Below are 19363 nucleotides of genomic sequence, written 5' to 3'. Positions count from 1 at the left end.
GTGACTCAGTACTGTCCCAGCACCAGGGGTGTTTCCGCATCCCAGCATTTATTCAACACCATCCCCTTCACCTGGATGCCCCTCCCTCTCCTTTCAAAATTCTATCCATCCTTCTTGATCCATTTCCTTCATGAAGCCTTCTCCAACTTCCCTGACTTCAGAATCCCTGTTGCATTTAGTGTGTGAACCATGCACTTGGATCCTCTTTTATATATTATTTTGTTCTCTAATTGTTTCGTGTACAGATAGCTGGTCTCTCAACTATATTTTGACCTTCGTGAGTCAAGAGCATGTCTTCTTCCTCTGTGTTTTCTGCAGAAACAAGAGAGTAAGTACAGAAGCCAGACTCAGTGAGCACTGGCCTGATGCTTTGTTCAGTTGAGCTCATTTTGAAAGAGGGAATGGGGGTGAATGGGGATTTTAGGTCGGAAAAAAAGAAAAACGGTTTGGGTCTCGGGGGTGATGATGATCACACAGGACTACAGAGTCAGTTACCACTGTTTACTTCCCCCAAACACCTGTGCCTGCCTGTACATAGCACCCACTGGTGACTGCATCCTCATATTTAATCCGTCCGTGCTGAAGCTGGCGTGTAAAACCACTGGGCTGAGTTGTGTGCAGGGCAGGGACCTGATCTATCAACTGTCCTTGAACAGCACACAACCTTGAGGATTTGAAACGGCACCTGGAGGCAAACTCCCGAATTTGAACTTGCAGGGGTTGCTCTTATCCTCTTAGAGGAGAGGATTATCTGGTCCTGGCCAGCATGGAGGTGAATTTCTAAGTGACACAAGCAGTCTGCAAGACCAAAGACACGCAGAAATTCCAATGCACTAAGAAGAAAGAATAACTAGTAGTTCCATGGAGGAACTACTCTGGTCCTCCAGGCAGAGAAGGCTGAGAGCAAATGTCTAACGTTATGGATGAAATGACCTGCTTCTGACGGCAGAGGCTTATATTTCTCACTCCCACCCTGCTCGCTACGCAGACAGTGCCTAACCCATCATGAAATCTCTGGGTCTCACCATCTATGCAAGTTAAGGTAACACCCCGCTGACCACAAGAGAGGTTGGGTGCATTAATTATGATAGAAAGACACTGTGAAAGTACACCAGCCTCTCCAAACTTTGTTTCTGTTGATGCACACAGGCCCCTGAGCAGCCACAGGGTCACAATGAATTTCAGTCCCTCCTGCCCTGGGCTGTGCCTGCCCCTGGCTGTCTGAGTTGGCAGGTATTTTACCTATTGCACAGCCCGGAAGGAGCTCAGAGGAGACTGGTGAGCTGCTGCCAGCAACCTAAGGCAGGGTCGGGGCCTGATGGCCTGGTGGTAAGTGGCCACCCACTTGCCAAGGCAACTGGTGACAACATGTAGTTGCCGAGATGGAGCCAGAGGCTGAAGAGCTTCCAAAAGAGGAGAGAATTTTCAAAACGGCAGTTTGAGTAATCAAGGTTGAACTGAACAACAGGCGAGCTTGAATTTGTGATAGGTGTTTACTGTACAATTCTGATCTTCTCTCATGTGCCTGACTGTATCTTACCTGGAAACTCCTCGGGCAAGGAACTGGGGGGTGTGGTCTAAGTGGGGAAGACCAATACCTACACCTCACCCCTTTGTGTATTTCCTGAGTTCCAGCCTCTGCCTGGGCCCCTCGGGCTGTCCTCGCATCCTGGACCCAACCAGAGCCAGCTGCTCCATCAGTTCCCAGCCCCTGGGAGCACAGACATCCCTTCCTGCCCTGAGGGCATGCAGGAAAAAGCCCTTTTTATTTTTCTGGTTTGTCAAAATGAGCTCTTAATAAAAACTAAGGCATTTAAACAATCGAAATATTACAAGAGTACAGAAATGGTTCAGTCTCCAGAATACAACTGATGGACAATATTTTGCTAAGTGAATGACCTGGATAAACGAAGGTAGATGTCTCCAAAGCTTGCATACGGATCTGAAAATTGTGACTTTTTAGTTATGTCTGGGAACAGTATAGTATTTTTTTACCCTGATTTCTCCAAAAATGTGCAACATGGTTTGCCAGCCGAGATGTAGCATGAAAACCTAAGACACCGGGCATGGTGAGCATTCGTTAATGAACAGAAGTGATTATTCTAGAAACCAATGTTTTCATTTGTTCTTGGAGTCAACTTTATGTTATACAAGAATGTAAGTCCTACTGCCGGGGAAAAGACAGGTAGATCACACTGCTGCCAGCAAAACAGAAGTTTTATTCGGATCTAAAAATCACCCATGGGGGCTTCCCTGGTGGTGCAGTGGTTGAGAGTCCGCCTGCCGATGCAGGGGACACGGGTTCGTGCCCCGGGCCGGGAAGATCCCACATGCCGTGGAGCGGCTGGGCGCATGAGCCATGGCCGCTGAGCCTGTGCGTCCGGAGCCTGTGCTCCGCAACGGGAGAGGCCACAACAGTGAGAGGCCCACGTACCGCAAAAAAAATAAATAAATAAAAATAAAAATAAAAATCACCCATGTTTGCAACAGAAACTTCTATTTCCAATGAAGTTCAAATTCACATTAGAAAGGAGAAAACATAATGAAAAGTTATACTATGGAACAGTGAGATATACTAACTGAAAAAGCACTGCACTGGGGTTGGGGTCTAGGATCCTGTAGTCCAACTCTGGGTTCTTCAAGTAGGGGAACTTCAGTTTATTCAGTTATAAAATGAGATGATCAGCCAGGGTCCCTGAGGCCTGGGAATCTGTGTTGTTCTGGCAGGCTTTCAGAACTGGACCAATTCATCTGAAGTAAACTCAATAGTTCTCAGTGACATAAAAAGAAATAGGAGGTCTGAATATGCCCAGTTCAAAAATCATAAAAATTAGCTTTAGACATTAGTATGCACCTTTTTCATGCTCTCTGATAATAGTATATATTATGATCATTATATATATATATACACACACACACACACAGACAGGTGTATTTATATAATCCTAAATGAGATACATTTAAAGAAAATCAAAAGTAACAATCCAACCCAGAGTTCCAAGAAACGCTTCATCTGTGTTAAAAACCTAGTTCGACATTACAATCCCTTTCTGTCAGCGAATCGTATGGCTTCAATAAGGTAATGTCTTACATGCCCACAAGCTATGTGGTATGGTTCATCAATAAAATTAGAAAAATTTACACCCAAACAATTCATCCAAAGTCATTTATCACTAATACCATTTGGTATGTAGAAGGCATGTTTCACTTTAAAATAATGAGCAAGGCTACAGTCCTTTGATTATAAATTCCGCTTTCATCTTAATTCTATGAAAATCCACAAGGAAAACGCCCAGCATGATGCCCTTGATATTTAAACACTTCGTTCCACTTACCATTAGTTTGCTCCAAAACTCAGCCTCCCTTGCAAAATGCTCCATATTGAAGAGATAAATTTCGTGTTCTGCCTTGTCAAATGTGTCACTTGGACTGCTCCAGTGACTGAGCACAGGGAAGCAAACACTTCAGCCAAGCTGCTTTCATAATACTGATGGTTTGCTTTCTCTCATCACTGGGAGTCTTGGGAGAAATGAAATTTACATACGTTGGGGTGAGATGGGTGTGGGCATTTCCCATAGTTATGATTCAAAACCGAGTTATGTTTCATTCAGGGAGATAATAATATAACTCAAAGAAGAAAAGTATCCCCTAGCATTGCTGCCACTTAAGACATGACAACTCCTATTGCCTTGTGCCAATGTACCACACCGCAGTCTCTGTGCCAAGAACAAACCTACAGTGGGTGGTGTCAGCTCCTTCTGGCATTTTTTTTTTTTTTCATGGCAGACTCTAGCAACTATAAACCTCTCAGCTCACTTGAAGGTGTGCACAGTAACAGAAGAATAGACATCTGGAATGCAAGTCTAAGGTTGCAAGGTCAGGGAGACAGCTTTTGACATTATTGTGGGCAAAATTAACCAAAGTCGACTACTACATGATTCATCCTGTGTGTGCTCTGTTAGAACAGGTAAAATATGATTTTTTAACAGCCGCATAAAGATAAATGTGCTTGTAATAGTCTCACTTTTTTTGTATGAGAGATTGGAGAAGAAATAACTTCCTTAAAATGTCCCAGAGAATTGGATCTGTGGTTATCATCGTAGGCATAACTCAGATATGAGACATTCCTGTTTTCATTAGTGCTGACTATTCTAATGGTCACTCAAAAGAAACATATGTGTAAATAGAGAGGTTTTTTTTTTTTAAACATTTAAAAAACTTAAAAAATTTTTTTGGCCATGCAGCATGCGGGATCTTAGTTCCTCGACCAGGGATTGAACCCAAGCACCCTGCAGTGGAAGAGCAGAGTCCTAACCACAGAATGGCCAGGGAAGTCCCAATAGAGAGGTTTAACACTCTCTACCCACGATTCTTGCAAGCTGAAAAAGGAAAGGAAGGAAAAGCAGAGACTAGATAAAGCCTGACGGCAGAGACCTGGAACAACTGAAGTTCTTTCTTTCTGGGCTTGCATGACCTTTACATGTTCAATGAACATTTCTCAGATATTTAGATTTAATGAAGTTGTCAGAGCTTCTGATGAAAAGCAAAACTCAAGTGCACAAAATGCATATCCTTTGATAAACCTTCCCCTGAGTGTTTTAACAACATTTCCGTCCTTTGCCAGTTTCTAATTACACAGGACTTAATGAGCAGTGGCCCTTTACAGTAAAACCTGACTGTGGTCAACTGCTGAGCTTTATTTCCAAAGCCTGGGGTGGAAAATCAGAAGCCAACATCCTGCTGTTCCAACACGAAACAAACCACTTTGATAATTATTCTCTTGCAGGAAGATTTTCCTCTCCTCATTTTAATATGGGTAGGGCTTTCTAATATGCTTAGTTCTATAGAGTTTCACCCTGGAAAGCAGTTATCTATGTCTGGTACATTTTCTCTACTTCTTTCATGCCCCAAATTAGTTTCAACTTTGTCAGATTAACTGCTTAAATATAAAAAAAAAAAAAAACAACTACTGACAACCAAGGGATCTGGGGAAATGGAAAGCTGGTAAAGAAGAGCACATTTTCAAGAGAAGAAAGATGATTTTGTTGGAGGAATATCTAAAAGTACTTGTTTACTTTGCTTCCCTGGAAGCCCCGAGGAGGGCTATACTTAGTGTAACTATTCCACGAACCACTGCGCCCATCAGAACCTGTTTTGCGGGTCCTGCCTCTAACTGCTGATGTTTGTAGCCAGGGTGAGTCATTTGAACGCTGGGCAACTTTTCCAACCACGTGAAGCAACTATTTCGCTCTGGCAGGGAGTCTTCTTTCCCACTGGTGAAATCTGGTGTTCTATCTGCTTACTATTCATTTCACTGAGTAGGGACATAGGTACTTTTATAAAATAGATACACTTCATATTAAATAGCTACGCTACACTTGTGAAAGACTACACACAGACCCACAGTTCTAAATTAAGTCATATGTTTTAAAAATTCAAGGGCATCTTGATACTTAAAGGAATCCACGGCACATCCACTTTTAAGAGGGAAAACAACTTTGCAAGTGTGAGGTTTTATAGACTGCATTGTTTTAAATTGAGGGACACGAGTTCAGCCTGATGTGACTGACTCAACTGATGTCACTGGAACACAAAACTGACTCTACAGGCACGTTTTGGTCGTCCTTTGCACAGAGAGTGGTTATGAGAGCTTTCTTGAGTATCAGTGAATTTTACTCATTTGCAAACAATTTACAAGAAAAAGAGGATGCAAAATCGGTGTACATTGTCCAAAAGGTTTAACTGATGCAAAGCGCAGTCTGTAAAGGATGAACCAGTGGTGACTTGAAAATGCGCCTTCAATCCCCCCTACTTCCTTGCACAAATGCAGTGGGTGAAGGACCCAAAGTCTCCTCTTTGTGAAATGCTGACTCCACTTGGTCTTGGAGAAAGGCTTAGACCCGCGCATGGAGTGCAGTGCTGTGTTTTGTGCTACCACACACACTCATAACAAAGTTTGGAGGTTTGAATTTAGGGTTGTTTCCCCCTCTCACTCTCTGTATGCTTCTTTTCCTCTCCGTCTCTGTGCCTCATTCACTGAGTGTGGTAGAAGCCAGACCCAGCTGCAAGGTTTCCTGGCTTTTTTTTTCCTAAGAGTCTGACTCCCAAAGGGAAGACTGAATTTAAAGGAAGGAGCAGAATATCTTTGAGAAACAGGTCTGGGGGTAGAGAGAGGTTCCAAGGTCCCAGGGAAGGGTGGTTCCCTGGCTTTGCCCTGAGGAAGCAGAGTGTCCCAGGGAGGAAGAGTTGTGGTGTGTCTACAGAGGAGAAACTATAAGCCTGGGACTCACAGCTTCCACAATGATCCTCATGCCTCAGGAGGACATGGGAGCAGCAGAGGACTGCGGGGTGTCCAGGCAGCCCTGGAGGCCACGCGGTATGGTATCAGTGAGACCATGACAGACCCCACAGCCAAGGCCCCTTGCCTTTCTGGGCACTTGTACCCCTTCCTGAATCTGGTGAAGTCCTAGGAAGGAGAGGAAAGCCCAACAAGGACAAACATGAAATGCAGCTGGGGGCTCCAAGTTGCTTTAAAGGAAATATAAATCAAGTCACATTTAGCCCTCACTTGAGTTTGAGGACAAGGATTTTATCAGCTACTCATTCTGATGCCAAGCAATGTGGTGAGGCCTTGGAAAGTCTGCCATGTTTTTCTATGTAAGCAGGTAGAATCACATCTCTAGTATTACAACTAGAGAGCTAGATAAATGCCGTGTATTTACTCCTGGACTCAAGGTCGCCTGGTAGCCTTTGCTCTTTGGGCATCACCTTGACCCTCACCATTGGGCTCCTGGGTGGGAAGTTTATTGCTGTGGTTTCCTGGCTCTGCAGAGGTAAGTGGCACAAGTTGAAACAACAGATGGTGACATTTCTGAATCAGAAGTGGTTATTGTGTTCATTGTGATTTTAGCTTTTGGACCACAGTAGATAGAAAGCACATCTTGACCAAATAAAATTCTATGGCAGAGAAAAAGGTCCATTTAGGATCAATTATCAAAGGCCCCTAGGATACTGAGCATGGCACACTCACCCCACAATTTGATCTGGCCTTTCTCTTCCTATGTTAAGTGTGGTGGTTTCTGAAATTTACAGTACATACTGCTCATGTCTGTTACCAAACAGTTTCTGGGACCTTTGACAGGTGCAACTAAAAAATAAAAATTAAACAAAAACCCCTGCCATATGGGTTGGCACCTATCTGACAACATAAAACCAGACATTCCTCAATCTTTCCTGAATGACCCATAGAAGCGTGAGTAAAACAAACATACTGAAACTTAAGTGAACACCCAAAGCAATAGAAAACATCAACTCCCCAGTCTAGGAAGCCACACAGGTATGGACTAAGGGAGCCTTCTGTGTCCTCAGAAGGAAGGTGCACAGAACACAGGAATAAGAGAGGTGGGGTAATGAACAGCCTATGCTGAGGTGGATAATAAACTATGTGCTGAGACTGTGTCTTCATTTTTTTTTTAAATTCTATTTATTTATTTATTTATTTATTTATGGCTGTGTTGGGTCTTCGTTTCTGTGCGAGGGTTTTCTCTAGTTGCGGCGAGCGGGGGCCACTCTTCATCGCGGTGTGCGGGCCTCTCACTATTGTGGCCTCTGTTGTTGTGGAGCATGGGCTCCAGACGCGCAGGCTCAGTAGTTGTGGCTCACGGGCCCAGTTGCTCCACGGCATGTGGGATCTTCCCAGACCAGGGCTCAAACCCGTGTCCCCTGCATCGGCAGGCAGACTCTCAACCACTGCACCACCAGGGAAGTCCATGTGTCTTCATTTTAATCGGCTATTTCTGCAAGCAGCGTAGGACATGGCAACTGTCACGTTGCTGTGGTCAGCTGCATCTTGTCCTGCATCAAGCTGCCCTTGGGGGTACTACAGGGTCCCTGTAGGCATGGAAATCTGGCCCATTTTCTTGTGTCTGTCAATAGGAGATGGTGAGGGAGGTCAGGAAATGGCGAGCAGTGGGAGGCAATACCCTCTTACCGCTGAGCAAACAGAGCAAAACAGAGGCCTGAAGGAAGAGTGTAGGGATATTTTCTGCCTGTGCAACTTGTGTTGGACATTGGCCATGAGGGGTGTCTGAAGGAAAAGGAGAAAGGAGAAAGGAGAAAGGAGAGGAATATTTGTGTGCTACGTACATTTCTTGCTTCCTCTACCACCTAAAGATTGATTTAGACCTAGCAAGCCTTGTAGGAGTGTGTGAATCTTTTCTGGACAGAAATCTAGACATCAGGTTCAATTTACAGTGCATTGAAGGCAACGCTGCAGGCTCTAATCTAATCTCAGGATCAGAGTGAACTACCAACCTGGGAATAGCAAGTGCTTGAAGTGTTTCTTGCAATTGCTAAGAAGAGGGGGAAAGAGGGAAAGATGTTGCACCACACTTATTGAACATACATGGCATGTGCTGAGCACTTTACAGATGTTCGCATTTCATTATCTTCATAACCCTGGGAGGTAGACATTAATATCTTTGTTTTGCTGAAGAGAAAACTGAGGGTCAGAGAGTTACCTGGATTCCCCATGGTGACTCAGTTGGCAGTTGCTGTAATAGTGAAATTAGTGGAAATAGTTGAAGTGGTAGTAATGAAGCCCACGACCCCGGTACGTGCTAGGAGCTTTACATATTTATTTCATTTAATTGTCCAACAAGCAAGCAAGGTCTCACTCCAATTTTGCAAATTAAGAATCTCAGAATGTTTGGGGGACACACAGTTTTGAGGGCATTAGCCCGCTGTGGCCCCCTTTGCCTGGCAAGGCAATAGAGCTATTCTTTTCTACTTCACCCCTCGCCCCACAAAAAAAGAATCTCAGAATGTTTTAATAACATGACCATGGTTACTCAGATATCAAGTCAGGATTTAAACCCAGGCTAATTTACTTCAAAGTTCATTGTATCATGTTGCTCTTTTCTCTTTAAGTTGTAAATAACCATACTGTTTTCATAAAGAGAAGGTAAAAAACAAAGTTTAAACAGAGAACAACTAAGAGGGCCTTGGATAAAAAGTTGGTAAAAGTTGCTGTGTGCTAGAGCCACTGAGAAGATACAGGAAAGGCCTACCTCTTATAAAGTCTAATTGAGTTATTTTATATAAACATAGAAACTATGCTATGGTTAAATAAATAGTAATTGGCAATAGTTGAAAGCCAGAAAAGAATAGGTAGCCTATACCATCTGGCTAATATTTCTTTACTTATTAATTCATATTTCTTTATATCTTGCTCTCAAATATATCCCATTGTTTAAAATGTAAAAATTAGTGACAGATTCATTTAAAAAAATTGGAAAAGGTAATTGAGATGAAAATCTCTCTCAGTTATTCTTGCCTAGACAATCAGAGTATCTGGACATGGGGTCCTGGGCACCATGGCCCATCTAAGGCAGTTTACCCAAACTACAGACACAGTGCCAAATGCAGAATAAGCCTCTGGAACTTCACAACCCAGATCTACAGGTGGATGATGGCCTCTGACAGACACAGCAGCCCTGAGCTTGCCTCCTGGGTCGCTCCTGCCAGGCGTGGACATGCTGGGGCCCATTCCTGGTCATAGTCCTTTGGGCATATCTCTCTGCTACCCTGTTCTCTCTCCTCATTCCCTCCCTTGAAGGAAAAGAGGGGAAGTAATGATAAAATAAGTCACCTTTTGTTTAGAAATCCTTTTTGTTTCTGATGATCCCAAAATATTTTTCTGGAATCAAATCTGCCCATATGAAAAGTCAAGGAAAACATAGTATTTTGCACGTAGTGACAGGATCTAAATTTCTTGGTGATAGTTGATTAATAGATTAACACCAAATTTATGACCCATTCTTAGCAATTATATAAGGTCCTAGAGTGTACAATATGGCCTCATTTTGTGTTGCTACAATTCTCTGGGTTTTGCATTACATGCTAACCCAGTTTCTGCTGGACAAAGATAGGGATGGCCAGGATTTGGAAACTCCAGTCCGCTCCTTGGCAATGGAGATACCCCATCTTTCATGGACCCTTCTCATAGCACATTTAAGACAAAAGAATAGTCCATTGGTTTCATCCCAATATCCAGTGTATTTTCTTAGGCCATTAATTAAAGTGTCAATATATTTGAGCCGCAAAGACATCATTTACCCCTCTGGCTAAGTTTACACCAAAATCAGGCTTTGATATGTGCCAAAATAATTCTGACATATGCTTCCTTTCCTCTGAGCTCCACTCTGATTCCTGTTGGCCTTTTACTATTTAGTTTGTGCTAAAGTACTACATGTACATATGAAGTACATATTGCAGAGGTAGTTAAGATGGATTGGGGGGGGCAGTTAAACCATAAAAATAGAACCCCTTAAATTGGTCAGCTTGTCACTGCCAAAGGTCATTCTCTAGGGAGAATATCTTGCTTTTATCAGATGTTAGTGTTCATTACTGGAAAGTTCTAATTAACAGTACACATTTCTTGAATATGTTGATTTAAAACCAACACCTGGTAATAGTCAAGAGAAGATATGGGTTTTTGGGGAGTTAAAAACTAAGCAAGCCAGTTAGAGGATATGCAATCTCCAACTTTGGTAAGCCCAGTTTGGTAAACTCAGTCCGTGGAAGCATTAGTGTGTGGGTGTTAAATCTGATCCACAGCTCCTTCCCATATGAGGTGCAAGGGGCTATTTAAAAGGACATGCTAAGATCAGTCCTATTTGAGGCAAGAGAAGGAAGGGAATGGCTTATTGAAACTGGGCCCGCCTAAGACCATCTAAGACCAGATTGGAGTTCCATGATCATGGAGTAAATGCTGTTTTCAGTTGCTCCCTCTGCCTCTAGTGGAAGGCTGGGGGTTGACTTGGAAATATCGGAGCAGCACCTGCAGCCACCTGACAAGGGAGGTGACAGGAATTCCTCAGCCTGCTCTCCAGTTCTGGCCCTAATAATCTAAACTTTCATGAGGAGACACCACCATCTTCTTTTAAACTCAATAACCAGCACCTACCAAGACTTATCCTCTGACTCCTTAACAGTGACCACCCCCACCCCCAATTCAGAGAACACCAAAAAATTCAATTACATTTTTTCTCGAACACTAGAAAAAACATAAAAGGTAAGCCATTTCTATGCACTGAGCCTAGAACACATCTACATTGATCTCCCAGAAAACTGGGGTTTTGAGTCATCTGAATGTTGATGAATTCATGTTCTTTTAAGCATAACCTGAGCAAATAGTTGATAAAGTTCTTAGGTCTTCTAAGTTCAGAGGCATTTTGAAGAAGCACAGGTGTTACATAAAAATGTTGTAGGGCTGGGGCTTCCCTGGTGGCGCAGTGGTTGAGAGTCTGCCTGCCAAAGCAGGGGACATGGGTTCGAGCCCTGGTCCGGAAGGATCCCACATGCCACGGAGCAACTGGGCCCATGAGCCACAACGACTGAGCCTGCACGTCTGGAGCCTGTGCTCCGCACCAAGAGAGGCCAGGATAGTGAGAGGCCCACGCACCGCGATGAAGAGTGGCCCCGGCTCGCCGCAACTAGAGAAAGCCCTTGCACAGAAACAAAGACCCAACACAGCCAAAAAAAAAAAAAAAAAAAAAAAATGTTGTAGGGCTGGCTCTGCCCTTACTTTCTGGAATTGCTAAAACACAATGAAACCAAACTGAATTAGTCATACAGGACAGAAGCAATCTGATGTGTAGTAACGCAGCCATTTCTACTATGCACATAATATTTATGTAGGGAAACAAATTGAATAGGTTTCCCAAACAGGAGTACATGTCTGGAGCCATGCTTGAGAATAAAAAGGGAAAACATAAATGATCTTCATAGGCTGTATTTTTCTTCTGGACCATCTAACCATGCAGCTACAAATGTTTAAAATTAGTTTAAATGATTATAAGTCCATTTTTTGGTAAGCATCACTGTAGACCTGCTCAGGTGGTCCTTTAGATTTCAGAATAAAGATTTCTCCTATTAACGTCAACTCTTTGTCATCCAGCAGATGACTGACAGTGAAACACACAGTTAATCCTTTCCGATCTTTAAATCATGTGCAGTCATTCCTAGCCAATGGAGCCAAGCATAAAGGTCCCCTAGCAGGGAACTGGCCTCCAATGAACATGCACAGATGGCTCCTGCCTTCTCCGGGTGCGCATGCCAGCTCTCCTGTCATCTGTGCTACAGCAGAGCCCCAACCCTTCCTACCGCACAGCCTCAGCAAGGTGCTTATCCAGGGTTCGGGCAGAAGGGAGACTGGTTTGATTTGTGTCCACGGCCATCAGCTTCTTGCGAGCCAAGCAGCTGTTACAGCTCAATAATGTGGAAAGTGGACGAACAGCTTCATAACCAGGCACGTGGCCTCCCAGCCTCCGCTGGCCTCCCACTCATGGAGGACCACACGTAGGGCCAGCCTGGCTCTAAGAGCACCAACAGGGCACATGCCCCTCATTGTCTAAGGCAGAAAGATGCCTCAGGAACTTGGATGTTTACTTCACGAGGCACCGGCACAGGGCAATTTATAAGAAACACAATTTCACACAGAGGGTAAAAAAAAGGGACATATTTGTAATTGACGATGGGGAGGCAAAACTCCGTGCTCTTGTTCTTTCCTAGTCAGCGTGAGGACATGAATACAGGATAAGGGGCACCGAGGGGGCGTTAGTTGCAGATTAGTTTTCCTGATTTACAAAACCTCCCCGAATAATTTAGTAATGAAGACCTCTTCTTTGAACTGTCAACTTTATTTATCTGTTCTACCTCCGTTCTGAATCAGAGTCATTTATATACTCTTTGTGGAGGAGTCCCATTCAGCCGAGAATGCAGACGCTGTATGGATGTACGGAGGGAGGTGTCCTTTAAAGGCAACTAAGATGACGGTTTTTATCACATAGAATGTGACCCACAAAAATAGCTTTTTGAATTATTTCAGTGATAGACATACTCTATTTTGGTCTAGCAATCAGTACCATTATTTCTAACATTGTTTCTCAAAACATCTTTAAAAAGCAGCCTTATGGCATTATTGTGTGCTGTAAACAAGGTCATTTGAAGACATTGGTGGGTCCTGGACAAAATAAGATCTGGAGAGGGCAGAGGGGTTTGGTGTGAATCTGACTGGTAGGCGGAAGACCTGGGTCTTGGTTGTCCACCAGCTGGTCGGGTGACCTTGGACGGCCACACCCACACTGCAGTTTTCTATTCAACCTGCTTCACAGGGCTTAATGAAATTACAGTGAAAATGTAAATGCTCTGAAAATGGCCGTGGCAACACATAGATATGGTGGTGCCCCCTCACCATACCACAAGATACCCCCTTAGCATGTACGAGTGCCCCCATGTGTAGTTTTTAGGTCAAGGGAACAAACATTGTTGTGTTAATTTCTGGTGTACAGCAAAATGATTCATATATATAATTTTTTTTCCTTTTTCAGATTATTTTCCATTATAGTTTATTACAAGACACTGAATATATTCCCTGTGCTATTCAGTAGGGCCTTGTTATTTATCTGTTTTATATCTAGTAGTGTGTATCTGGCTAATCCTAAATTCCTAATTTATCCCCTCGGCCCCTTTCCCCTTTGTTAACCATAAGTTTGTTTTCTATGTCTGTACGTCTGTTTCTGTTTCTCTTCAGTAAATAAATTCATCGGCATCATTTTTTTCAGATTCCACATATAATTGATATCATAGGACATTTGTCTTTCTCTGACTTGCTTCACTTTGTATAATCTCTAGGTCCAACCACGTTGCTGCAAATGGCATTAGAAATAATAGATTCTTAATGAAACTTCTAGATTGATGGCTGGTCACTAGATGCTTTCTGCGAGAGGACTTATATCACAGGAAACATTCGATCATTCACTCATTCCCTTTTTCGTCCAAACCAACATTTCTTCAATCCCCACATGTCCCTTCAAAATCGAATTGGACTTTTCTGGAAGTTTTGAAACAATGACTTGAGGAACAAAATTATGAAATACAGATAAATGTTTAGAGTGAGCGTCCCACCCTCCCAGCTGCTTCTCTGGGCTTTTACTAGTGGCTCTTCAAAATAGACATCTACCCTGCGGCTTTGTTCCAGTTATCTATCATTGCATGCATAACAAACCAGCCCCAAATTTAGTGGCTTGAAATAACAATTTATGATTATCCTTCATAGTCCAGTGGATTTGCTGGGCTCAGCTGGGTAGTTTTTGTCCAGCATCTGTCACATGGCTGCAGTCAGATGGTGACAGGTGTTGGAAGGGTCTAAAGGTCCATGCAGGCTAGATGTCCAATAGGGCTCCCTTGCGTGGTTTGCAGTTGATGTTGGCTGTGGACCGGGAGCCCAGCTGGTTGTCAACTAGAATGTCTACATATGGCCTCTCTATGTGGTTTAGGCCCACTGGCTGGATTCTAAGAGGGAACATCACAAGGTCAAGCATACAAGAGACTTGTAGCCTTGGAAGCTTCAAGGCTTCTTAAGACCTAGCCTTGGGAGTCCCAGACTGTCACTGCCACTGTATTCTTTTGGTCAAACTAGTCACTAAGGCCAGCCCAGATTCAGAGAAGGAGAATCAGACTCTACCTCTTGATGTAAGGAGCACCATGTGAATGCAAGGAGGGAAGGAATGGATGGCAGACATCTTGGAGACTTTCTATCCCAGGCTTCCTTGAGGCAAGTCCCCCAGCGACCACTATCAAGTGGTTACTCTGTGCTTTATACAGCTTTACATGTTTTCTCAACTAATTCTCACAATGACCTGTTAAGACAGGTATTATTAGTTTCCCTATATTAGAGAAGACAAAATAGGCTCAAAATGGTTGCATGACTAGTTCATGGTCAAACAGATTATAAGCAGCAGAGTTGGGTTTTAAATCCTGGTATGTCTGGCTCAAAGCACAGATTTTTCACAGTATTCAACCCTGCTTGAAATGATTACTGTGTGTGAATAATGTCCAAGGAAAGGAAAGATAAAGAGAAAAGAAAGAAATGGATAGAAGTGCTTTCATATAAGTGACAATAGTTCTCTGATGACAGCAAGCTCTAGACCACCGCCTCTGTTGCTCTTTAGGTAATAGTTTTAGATGTTCAAGCCCCCAAACATTCTTGTTTTATGGAAAACTATCTCTAATTTTAAATGAAGCATTTCAAGGGTTCATACTTCAGCAAAATGAAAGCCCTACGTATAATCAGAATTAAAATTTACTGTAGAGTAATACATTCTTATTAAATGGAACGGATGTTGTCTAGTAATTTTTAAATTATCTTGAAAATAAGGCTAACATTAATCTTACTATCAAATCTGAGCTTTAAAAATTAATTAGAAGATGTGATTTAGTATTATGCTATAAGCTAGTTGAATTTTAAAAGAAACATTTACATCATTAAAATAAAACATGACTCAGGGAACAAGGCACTCACTTGTTTCAGCCTCATTTCCTTTCAGCTGCAGGGGGCAGCACTGGTCAGTGAACGGCTTTTGTGTGTGTGTGTTCGTCCTTTCCTAACAAAAGGGGGAGAGTTGTTTCCTTCCCTGAAATGTCATCATCTCTGCTCTTTATTGCATGAAGTGTCCCTTCTTGAGAAGTCCTTATCTCAAACTCCACTTCAAATGGGGGGTTTTATTTTAGGGAGAGAAAGATTGGTAAAGATTCCCATGTTTCTTAAATTTTAAAGTTCCTTATACAATTATTCCTCCCCGACAAGATACAAGTAGGAAATAAAGAGAAGACAAAGATAAAAAGGAAAATCAACCATAAGCCATACCATCAGTCAAAGTGTCCACGGGAAATGTGGGTCGTCAGCACGTCTGTTGCTGTAGGTGTTGGTGCCTTGGACATGTAATCTTTGGGGGCAAGGGCGTTCCTTGGCTTTGGCTCACTTATACGTTACTGAGCTGCTAAGAGCTAAGGGGATAAATCCCTTTCTCCCCACAGTTTTCCTAAATGAGGAAGGGCAAAAATAAAGTGATTATCTAAGCAGTGCTGCCCCCTGCTGGTAGTGGTTATGCAACCCTGCAAACAGACGTTTCCTCTGTCCCAGTTTCTAGTAACTGCTAGGAAATGTTTAGAGCTCTAAAGCTCTGAGAGATGATCCAGGTCACACTACCCTTGTCACGCCACCCCTTGTGCACAGTGGAAGCTGCGGCCGGCCTTTGGAGGGGAAATGACCTATTCATTATCACAGCTTTAGTTCAGGTCTCCTTCTATACTGCCTTACTTCACGGAACACCCGACACCTAGAATTCACAGTTCCAAAATAGACAGTGCTTACCCTCACTGTGCTGTGTGTAAATATATATTTTTTAAAAAAATAGTCTTGTGCTCTATGGTGAATCTTATCCTTCAGATCTGACCCATTTAACTAGAACTATCAGATTTTCCTTAAATGCTGAAATATGATTTCTCGGATATATGTTGTATTTATGATTCCCTATATCTCTTTCCTGAAATAAAAATAATAGAAAATTTTTGTTACTATTCTGTAGTCAAGTTTCTGGGGGAAAAGATTCTTTCATAACTAGAGCCAGTGATTTAAGATGGAATTAAAAGAAGTAAATTTGATATTTACAGAGTCAGACCGTCTTTAGAACCGTCTTTCTAAATATGCATGAATTTGGCTACGTTTTACTTAGACTTTATTAATATTTGAGCCTTAAATATAATTCAGATGATCAAAAAATTGCATGTAAAATTTTACTGGTCAAAGTTTATTAGAAAGTTCAGAATCTCACAGCAGCCCAGCGGGGTAATTAATTTAAAATTTCAACTGGTTCGTCTATTCTTTTGGTACCTACACACACTTGGGTTAACTGGTTCGGTTACTAGTTCCAAGATTGTGTCCATGTTACATTCATGGAGACATTACACATCTATGGAGCGCTTTTACACTTCCACATCTAGTAAGATGTTTTTCACAACTATAATATAATGACAACTGGGCAGATTTTGTGGTTAGAGATTCTTAACTTCCTTTACCAAAAGCAAAGTCTATGGCCTTGAGATGTCTTCATCCTCTCTCTGGTCAAAGCCTCATCCCAAACATGGTGCCTACAAGAGGCTTTCTGAGACTCATCCCATCTGACTTTGGTCCCTCTCCTCTTGATACTACCTTGGAATTTATGGTCTCAGTTCTTGACATGTTTTTACAGTGAAAATGGCTTTCTGTGTGTGTGTGCATGTGTGTGCACACACATGTGCTAGTGTGCTGTTGTAGACTGAGCTAAGCTGTGTGCTTTCTGAAGGCAGGTGCTGAGTCTTTCATCTCTTTGATATTGTCCAGAAGTGCCTGCTATAACCTTCTACCAAGGTAAGAACTCAAATGATGTTGACCAAATGTATTCGGCATTTCTTTTTTTTCGGGGGAGGGGGCAGTTCATCTCATCAGTCTTTTTGCTTTGCTTTACTGTGGTAACAAACTTCTTTAAAAACAATTATTTTTTATTTTTTGGCTACATTGGGTCTTCTGCGCACAGGCTTTCTCTAGTTGCGGTGAGCGGGAGCTACCCTTCATTGCGGAGCACAGACCCTAGGCGCATGGGCTTCAGTAGTTGCAGCATGCAGGCTCAGTAGTTGCTGCACGCGGGCTCCAGAGCGCATGGGCTTCAGGAGTTGCAGCGTGTGGACTTCAGTAGTTGCAGTGTGTGGGCTCAGTAGTTGTGGCGCACAGGCTTAGTTGCTCTGTGGCACATGGGATCTTCCCGGACCAGGGATCGAACCCATGTCCCCTGTATTGGCAGGCGGATTCTTAACCACCGTGCCCCCAGGGAAGTGCCGCATTTGGCATTTCTTAGAAAACTGATTATAGAAAAAACCTCAGCGAGGGTACCACACCACATCTTGCCCTTCTTAACAAATGTGTCTGTTCCTCCCAAGATGCTGTCTGCTTATCCTGCTGCCTGCCTGTTTTCTAGTCACTACCAATTAGCGTAATTACCATCTCCAGGCTCTGCCCTTTATTGATCCTGGTGTTAAGGCAGTTTACAGTCAAGAGCCGTGCTGACAGAAGGTACAAATCTATTCAACAGGACCTCTAATAGAGTTTTGTCCCTTTCCTTGCTCTTCAGAATTGCTTTCGTCTGCTTTAGTTTTAGACTGTACTTTCCTTTTTCTCATCTCCCCCAAGTTTGGTGTGGCAGAAATTCAGCAGACCACTTAACCCAGCGATAGAGAGCTGTGGGGAGATGCTTATGATAAAACTTTGGTTGCAAGACAGACTAATGTGATCAACTTGTCAAAATAAGCGTAAAGCCATATAAGTAATCAACAAGGTATTTATCAAACGTCATGGCTGCACCATATGGAGGGTTATTCTGGTTTTTTTAGTTAATAGAAAGGGTTGAGGCTGGAGACCCTGGATTCTGAAAAGACTTTCCCCACGATGCTGTTAAAGAAATGAACTAACAGCAAGAAAGCTGGCAGACGACCAGCCTGTATCCTGAACTGTTGTCAGAAAAATGTATTCTTGAGCCTCTAGAAACTAGGGGTATATGGCAGCATCGCCTAACATAAAGAAGCCTGTTTCTGGGCTTCCCTGGTGGCGCAGTGGTTAAGAGTCCGCCTGCCGATGCAGGGGACACGGGTTCGTACCCCGGTCCGGGAAGATCCCACATGCTGCAGGGCGGCTGGGCCCGTGAGCCATGGCCGCTGAGCCTGTGCGTCCGGAGCCTGTGCTCCACAATGGGAGAGGCCACAGCAGTGGGAGGCCCGCATACAGCAAAAAAAAAAAAAAAAAAAAAAAGAAGCCTGTTTCTAATTTATACAAGAGGTGCACCAAGCCAAGGAACTTACTATATATTAAATCATTAGTATTTAATAGTGAATATGTAGCTTATGCATATTTGTATGTATAGAAATAAGCATCCAGAACAAAGATGGTAGATAAAAGAGGGTGGATCAGGTTAGGAAATTGTCTTAGCACAGGTATCTCAGAAACCCAGTGGAGGCTTTAAGGCCAGGAGGGCAAGTGGCTCAGATTTCGTGAGCCAATTCCGATTGTGGTACAGGCTGCCTGGAGTCTGACCTGAGGAGGTTTTGTACAAGGCTGCCAGGTGTGGGCACAGAGGTGTGTACTGCACAACTCCTGAGTGTGTTGGTCACACAGACACACACTCTATGAAACCTTGATTCTGAGCCCTCCCAAGGCTCCGTGGGAACAAATGTCTTGACTGATCCATAATGTTTACTGTGACACGAGAAGAGGAAGCAGAAGACGCCTATTATGTTTTACACATCCCTGCTCTACAGCTGGTCCTTTCTGCTTTCATCTGTGGCCAGACACCAACCAAGAGTGACACCATGTCCTTCCCTAGGCTGCAACTGCAGCATCTTTGTTCTGTGGAAACTGATGGGAATGGGGCATCAACATTATATTCTTTTTTTTTTTTTTTTTTGCGGTACACGGGCCTCTCACTGTTGTGGC

Source organism: Mesoplodon bidens, assembly GCF_964165515.1.
Source record: "Mesoplodon bidens genome assembly, chromosome: 12".
NCBI classification, from domain to species: domain Eukaryota; kingdom Metazoa; phylum Chordata; class Mammalia; order Artiodactyla; family Ziphiidae; genus Mesoplodon; species Mesoplodon bidens.
This window is presented reverse-complemented; position numbering follows the sequence as displayed.